Source organism: Vicia villosa, unplaced genomic scaffold (assembly GCF_029867415.1).
Source record: "Vicia villosa cultivar HV-30 ecotype Madison, WI unplaced genomic scaffold, Vvil1.0 ctg.000020F_1_1_5, whole genome shotgun sequence".
Lineage (NCBI taxonomy): Eukaryota > Viridiplantae > Streptophyta > Magnoliopsida > Fabales > Fabaceae > Vicia > Vicia villosa.
Genome location: NW_026704953.1, coordinates 214,898 through 222,974, shown reverse-complemented (window position 1 = coordinate 222,974; position 8,077 = coordinate 214,898). Strand labels below are relative to the sequence as shown.

Sequence of the window (8,077 nt, the reverse complement as noted above, 5' to 3'; positions counted from 1 at the left end):
TGCGCTTATTTTATTCTAGTGAGGATGAATTATCGGAAGAAGAAACTTGCTAAGTTTAACATCGAGAGAACGGTGTATTTGTATCGTATTCCATTCGAGTATTGGAGTGGCATTCTTGGAAGCTTGTATGGTTGAAGATGTGGAACGTTTTGTATTGGTATGAATCAGGAGAGAGTAGGTGTGGTTTCGGGGTCAAAATGGTTGTGTCGATTGAATTTTCGAGGACGAAAATATTCTAAGTGGGGAGAGTTGTAACATCCCGATTTTTATTAATATTTTTATTAATTATATTAGTAATTATATTATTTGGTGTTTTAAATAATTATTTTCTTAATTTAGTCATTTGTGATGTTTATTGAAATTCTCGCGTTTGGGGACGATTTAGTCGGTATTAGTTCGGGATAGCGGATCGATATTTAATCGAAAATTTTAATATTTTTAGTATTAGAAATATTAATGAGTTAATATTTAGCGTTTTGGGAATTTTCCGAGTAACTAAGATTTGACCGGAAATATTAGACATTGAGTTATTAGAGGATTTTATCAGTATTTATTTTATTATTTATTTAATTAATTTGGTGTGGTAATTATTTATTTAATTAATTGGTGTGTTAATTGATATATATTAATTAACTTGGTGTGTATATTTGTGTCTATTTAATTATTGGTGTTATTTAATTTAGTAACTAAAATAGAAATAATATATAGTATATATTTTATTGGGCTTATTTAATGATGTTAGGAGTAAATAGGAAGTGTTATATTTAGGCCCATATAGTATAGTTAGTAAGGGTTAATGAGGAGGGGTACCACTTTTTTATTTATTTCCTTTTCATTTTTCAGAAAGAGAGATGCTGAGAAAGGAGGAAAGAAAGAAAAGAAGAAAAAGGAGAAAAAGGAAAAGGGGAAGAACTAGGAGCAATTAGGGTTTGAAGAAAAAATTGAAGAGGTAAGGGGGAGAATCCCTATTATTATGGGTTAGTATGATGGGGGTAATGGGTAGATTAACATGATTAGGTTGTTGTTAATTGAACCCATAAAAATATTGTTGTGTCTTTGTAAATGAAACTGGAAATTTATTTGGGAATAGAAATGATCTGTTAATATAATTTGGCATTTGCTTTGAAAAAGGGTGCTTTGGAAATTCTATATATATTTTTTTCGTTTCCTATGCTACCTATTATCTTGTATATTGTAGTAAACATCATAAAAGAATAGGTTCCGTTGATGCACTTAAGCCAATTCATTTCTGGGTTCTGTTTTTTTTCATTTGGGGTTACTGCCTATTTCTATTTTATATGTCAACTTCTACTATTGTAGATCAAAAGAAGCAAATATAATTGGATGCTATGGTTTGTCTTATGCTATACTGTAGCACATACTAAAGAGGATAGATGATACTTGATTCATGTGCTTCACTGTAGCAATATGTATATATAGTGAATAGAAATATGTAATTTCAAAACAGTCCCGTTTGACCGAATAGCAAAATTAAGCGGTATAATTAGTTGTCCGGAATTTAATGAAAATTTACGTGGTAGCTAAATCTAATCAGTAGATTAACATGGTGGTGTTATTTTGTTGAAAATGTGATATTTACGAACCGACCGAAATAGTGTGAATTTGAATATCTTTTATATTAAATATTAGTTTTTGGAATAGAAAATGAATTAGAAACTTGGAACTAATGTAGTGTAATTATTAATTAGTTGATTTACTTAATAGTTGAATTAATTTCAATACGTATAATTGATTGGATTATAATAAGTATTGAAATTGATTATTCGGTTGTCGGTAACTTACGGTATTTTGGAAAGTTGACCGTAATTGTATTTTGACCAAATACTAATGAATTGATACTTGGTTTAGAAGTGTATTCTTATATTTTGTTACGATATGAATTAACATGAGATAGTATGGTTTGCTAGTGTTAATTGTATTTTGGTGAATCATAATTGAATATTGTTTATATTATGTGGATTGATATCAATGTGTTGTGAATGTTGTGTACAATTTGATATATAATTCATAGAGTTGAATTATTATGGGTATGTGATAAGTTAAGATTGATGAGATGATCTTAATTGCATATGTTTGTTAACATTGTACATACATTCATGTCATGGTGTGCCTTGAAACAAAGGTGGTTTGCTTTGAAACAAAAGCGAGGCTTAGATTCTAGAGTGAATCGGAAGCGGTAAACTATATGTTTACATTTTGGTGGGCTTTGGTCTTGTCCGGATCGGAAGCGTGGCCTAGATTCTAGATATTGAATCGGGAGGCGGTGAAACTTTGGGTTCACAATTCGGTACCACATGCAAAGCGTCGCATATCTTGCATTGAGACACATTAAAATTATGCGATAATTGAATATGTGAAGTTGATGTAGTTGTGGTATGTGTATGAGTTTGATAATTGAAACGAGTGAGGTTTGAATACATATTTGATTAAATGTGTGAATATGTGATAATTATGGTTGTGTATGTAAATTGAGAATATAATAGTAGAATTGAAAAATTATACTCTTTAAGTTTGTTGTATACTTGATAACATGTGAAATATGGGTTGATTACTATTATCTACATGGTTATACATAGTGTGATTAATTACTTGAAGTGTTGATTTAACCATTGTATTCCGTTATACTTTCTTCATAATGGTTCGTATTCTCACCACTACAACATTTGTTGTCTCTGGCAACACTTTTTTAGGTAACACGTAGAAATTGTTGCTTCAAATTCGTATAGGCAACAATTTACGGTTGTTGTCAAAAATATATTTGCAACCCTTGATAATCGTTGCCTAAAATACTTATGGGGACATTTTTGGAGCGTCACTCTTTTATTTTTTTGGCAACGATTGTTAATTGTACCCTTAATTACTTTTGGGGACGATTTTAGAGTGTTAATATATTATTTCTTTAGCAATGTTTGATAATTGTCCTCTTAAATATTTTTTGGGACAATTTTAGATTGTTACATTAGTTCTAATAAAAGACTACATTTCTTCAATGTTGCAAAAAATTTTAGCAACATCAAATTTTTGGTGGCAATCTCCCCTCCAAAACTAATACACTAAAAAAAAAATATTTTCCTCTAAACATTATTAATATATATATATTAAAAATCTTCTAATACATAATAAAATTATATATAATTATAATAATATATAACTATAAAATAGACATTTATTCTCACTTAATAAAAAATCCAAAATAAAATCATACACATTTCAAAGAAAAAAATTGAGTCAAACTGATCATCAGTAGTCAGTACTCCTCTCAATCTCACGTTTTAGAATAAAATATTAAAAAAAATTGAAAATAGAAAAAAGAAAAAGTGAAAAGGAAAACGAAAGGTTTTCTTCTTCAAACCTCCCATTGCCGAATTTCAATATCTCAACCTAAACAGTACTGCCGCATGCTCTCACCAGTTGATTCTTATGGTGTTCACAATTGATTCTCATTCCCACCGCTTTCTCTCTCAAACGACCTTCAATCAACACTTCACTCAATTTGCCCTTCAGAAATCACCGGTTTGTAATCCAATCCTTTTTCCTGAAATTTTACACTTTTTTCATTTCTCTTTTTAGGTTTTCGGTTAGTGAAGTAATGGATTGTATCAATATTGTTTGTGATAATGCACTCGCTTGTCGTTCTAGGTATTGATAATATGAGGGTATTGCCTTATAGGGGCTTGTTATTTGAGAAATCTTTGCTTGTGTATTGATTGACCTGTTATTTGGAGATGTAGCAGGAGGTTAAAGATTTTGACCACGTTGATGTATAGAATCTTGCTCTTTATTTTAATTTTTATGATTATCAGGGAGGTCCTAATCTTAAGATCTGTCATCTAGAGTTTCGATAGAAAAGGTCAGGTTAAGTATCATACGAATATGATGAGAATTTGAGACTTATTGAACATCAAATGTAAGATTAGGTGTTTAGTATGGAAGTTGGGTGCTGCTAGAATACAAATCACTGGCAGAAGCATTGAAGTTCTTGACAAATGTTCATGGCTCATGGCTGTATACCGATAATCTTGTGAATTACGTATAGTTAGTGAAATATGGCACCTTGTTGTTGTCAAATGTCAGTTCTATTAGCAAGCTGCACTCCTTTAGTAATAAATAGGGACTGTTAGAATCTGTCACGAGTCATGATCAAGATAGTCAAAATTGAAATTTTACTCAAGGTCGGAAATTTTGGGTTCTCCTGCTGTCTTCTCTTTCCCCTTTCCCGCATCGTAACCGCTCAGTTAAACCTGCTCGTTACGCTGCTTTCAAGTCCATCGACATCACCGTACTTTCTTCCAACGACGACGTATTCCACTTCATGTCTTTTACTCTATATTACATTTGCGTTTTCATTTTCTCATTTTCTCATTATTTCTCTCTAGATCATTCACCGTCATTTTCTCCGTTAAACCTCAATTAGGTATTTCATCGGTTTCAACGTTGTTTGGGAAAGAAATGTCGTCGTTTTATTGACTAGCTTTATTTGTTGTTGTAGTGAAGGAAGTTGTGTTGATATTGAAGTCGCTTTTAACTAAGGACAAGCTTTTGGTTTCTGTTGCTGCTGGAATCAAGTTGAAAGATCTTCAGGTAACAGAACCTAGTCATTCCAATGCTTCCGGCACTGTAGATGAGTTTGAAAAGAAATAGGAGATACATATTATATTAGATAGTGAAATTTTTGTTCATAATTAGAATATAAATTGTTCTTGTCTTTAAATCTTAACACACACCCCTCATACCTTACCAAGTTATGGTTTGCATATCTCTGTCAAAGAATTTACAAGATTTGTTTTGGGAATCTACTGATTTTGTAGAATAAAAGGAGTAAGTCTTAAACAAATATTCTTTGGTAGATGATCTTGATATGGATTATCCTATGTGATTCAAGCGATTGCTAGAAAGGAAAAGGGCAATTATTTGGCTGCTTAAAGTTCTGTAAATTTATATATATGATACATGATCTCTTTTATTAAACTTAGCAGGATTAATACTGGAAGGTGATTATTTAGTAAATCTTAGAGTCAGTGCTTGCTAATTTGTATTTTCCTTTTTAGATTTTGAAATGATGAAGGTGTATCTATAAGTAACATGGGTCTTCTATTCTACATCCTTCCAAATGTAGTAAGGTTTGAGAATTTCATGTTGTAATCTATTCAAATTTTGCTAAAAGGAGATATGCATGGCACATTATTTGTAACTCCTAATATTATACTCTAAGTTATAATTAATATAAAGATGTGATCATGTCCTGGAAATTTACTCCAGTGTTGCGTGAAGAGTAATAGTACGGCAATAAGCTAATTCGGCATGCATTGCGTTCCATAGTCGAATGTTTAATTGCCGGTTACATCCATATATTTTGCCAATGCAGATGAAAATATTAGGCAAGTATATATATATATATATATATATATATATATATATATATATATATATATATATATATATATATATATAATATAGCTTTGAGAAACCATAAAATTTCTAAACTTTCAGCCCTTGTAAATATTGGTTGCCACCATAAAACAATTAATAAAGCTAGTATTAGCAGTAGAGTTTAAATATAGTCATGGTTGTAGCAGTGATAGGTTTGATCAGCAGCGTTCACGACTATGTTGTTAAGGGGTTGTTAACGCATAATTAGTGTGTTTTGCTCGTTATTTTATTTTTTATTTGTGCAGGGTTTAATTCTTGTTGATGTCCTAATTGTCGATCGATCCTTTGGACCAAAAGTATTTATGGTTGATGTATTTTGTTTTATTTTCTTATGCACCAAGGTATCAATGAAGATGTTGAAAAGGATGTTATAAATAATGAAATTCAAGAGGACAACGTAGATGATGGATTTCAAGAGGACGTCTTAGGTGACGAATTTCAAGAGGACGGCATAGATGTTGATGATAAATTTCAAGAGGATGATATAGTTGGTGAATTTCAAGAGGACGGTGTAGATGAAATTTTTTTGGAGGACGACATATGTGATGAATTTCAAGAGGACGATTTGGATGATAAATTTCAAGAAGACTAACTTAAATGAGTTAGATGATGTCTCTTTTTTTTTTGTCTTGTAGTTGAAAGCATTAAACTTGAACTATGTTTTTTTTATAAGGGTCATACTTCAAAGTATTAAACTTAGTATTATAAGTAATGTTACGTTAGGCATTTTGTTTACTAGATATTATCTTGAATTAATGCTTGAAATCAATTTTATTATAATATTACAACTTTTGTGGATGTACGATTAAATTTGATCTTTAAGTTATAATTGACATTTTTTTAAGCTAGACATCATCAACTATACTATTTAAAAATTAATTGCAAAATTGTATATTTTATGGGAACACTATAAAGTAACAGCCTATAAGCAATGGTTACACAAAAAATAATCCTCATGATTTAGATTTAAGGCAACGGTTAGTAATTGTAGCCTCATATGGCAACACTTTAAAAACGTCACCTCAGTGGCCTTAAATAAGCGTCCCCTTTTCCTTTTGTATAGGCAACGCTTTTAGAAAGCGTGCCCAAAGAACATGAAAAAACGACCCCTTAGACTATAGGCAACGCTCGCACAGGAGACGCTCTGAAAACGTCCCCTATTCTTTTAGGCAACAATTTTCAGAGTTCTGACAACGATTTTCAAGGGTTGCCAGAGACAACAAATGTTGTAGTGCACCCTTCTGTTTTAATGTTGCCCTCGTTTGGCGACATGCAGGTCCTGGAGTTTAGTAGCCGCGTGTGACCTAGCCGGAGGTTCTTCCTTGGTTATTGGAGACTAGGTAGTGAGTCGATGCTCTGGTCATGTAACACTGGGTAGATTAGGTGTATTGAACTCATGTTATATTTGCTCATGTATTATGCTATGACTTGTGAACTTTTGTTGGTTGCTTGTCGTTTTGAGAGGCTCAAAAGCCAAACATTCTGATTTTATCTTATGTTGAATTGAGACCATTAGTCGATGTATGATCATGGTATGGGACATGAATCATTATGAATCACATGAGTATCATATTTTCCGCTGTAAATGCATATCCAGGTTAAATTGTGATTTTATATTAAGTGTTATTAAAATGACCAGGTGTATTGTGTTGTATAGATAAATGCTGTCAGTTTTTAAAGGCTTTTAATTTTTTTTTAAACATCGATGTGACGCCCTTTTGAATTATATGCATGCTATTCTCTGATTATATGTTAAATATTTTGGGGTATTAAAAAGGGGTGTTACAATTACAATTGACTTTTTTTCTTCGAAGTAGTTGTCTTGAAGCACTTAAAAGTTCCCCCTATTAGGTTCGTTGGAGATCATGGGATTACATGAGAGTATTCCAACCGTGCACTGAATATAATTTTCACAAGTCTTCTTTTGAGAATTAAAGTTAAAGTTTTCAATGTGACACCCTTAATTTATCTTCAGATTTTTCGCAACATTTTTAATTATATATTTGGGGTTTAGCATGTTACACATATTACCAAGGTATGATTTCTCTTAGTGAATCCATGAACATGTTGCATGTAGCGATGTTAGAGCCACAAGCCCCACGGGAGTCAGTGCCTGCCTAGGAGGAGTTTATGATCTATTTGTAACGGCCTACAAATAGGCTATTCTACTAACATTTGGTGATGCTGGTGGTAGTGACACTGATAATAAGCATGCAATAGAGGCTAATGAAAAGGAGAAGGAAGAGAGTGAGAAAGAAGATGATAGTTAAGAAAATGTAGAAGATGAGGAGACTGGTAGCGAGGAGAAAGACTAGGTCGAGACTACATGATACTCCCACACCACTATGAAGCAATATTTTATTATTTTAGTTCACTTACTTTTTGAACATGTTATATTTCTTTGATGTATTTTAATACTTTGGTTATGCCATGCACATGGGATTGGGCATGTTGGCATTTTTGTACCAATTACACGAGCATGCACAAGCTCCCAAAATATTTTAAGTATTTATTGATAATATTTTGAAATATTTTTCTCTAAATGAGTAATACATGTTGAGATTGAAATTCAAGCAAGTACAATAGGTACACAAAATTGTAGATGTTAGCTAAGCGAGCTAGGTGT

General features: G+C 31.9%; 2 long non-coding RNA genes across 2 annotated transcripts; both read left to right on the top strand.

Annotated features, from left to right (window-relative positions):
* Window positions 1-839: 839 nt before the first annotated feature.
* LOC131621989 (uncharacterized) lies at window positions 840-7,037 on the top strand. Its single transcript, XR_009289729.1, has 2 exons — window positions 840-949; window positions 6,728-7,037. It is a non-coding gene; the product is annotated as an uncharacterized LOC131621989 (long non-coding RNA).
* LOC131621990 (uncharacterized) lies at window positions 3,352-6,032 on the top strand. Its single transcript, XR_009289730.1, has 3 exons — window positions 3,352-3,534; window positions 4,511-4,602; window positions 5,793-6,032. It is a non-coding gene; the product is annotated as an uncharacterized LOC131621990 (long non-coding RNA).
* Window positions 7,038-8,077: the final 1,040 nt, after the last annotated feature.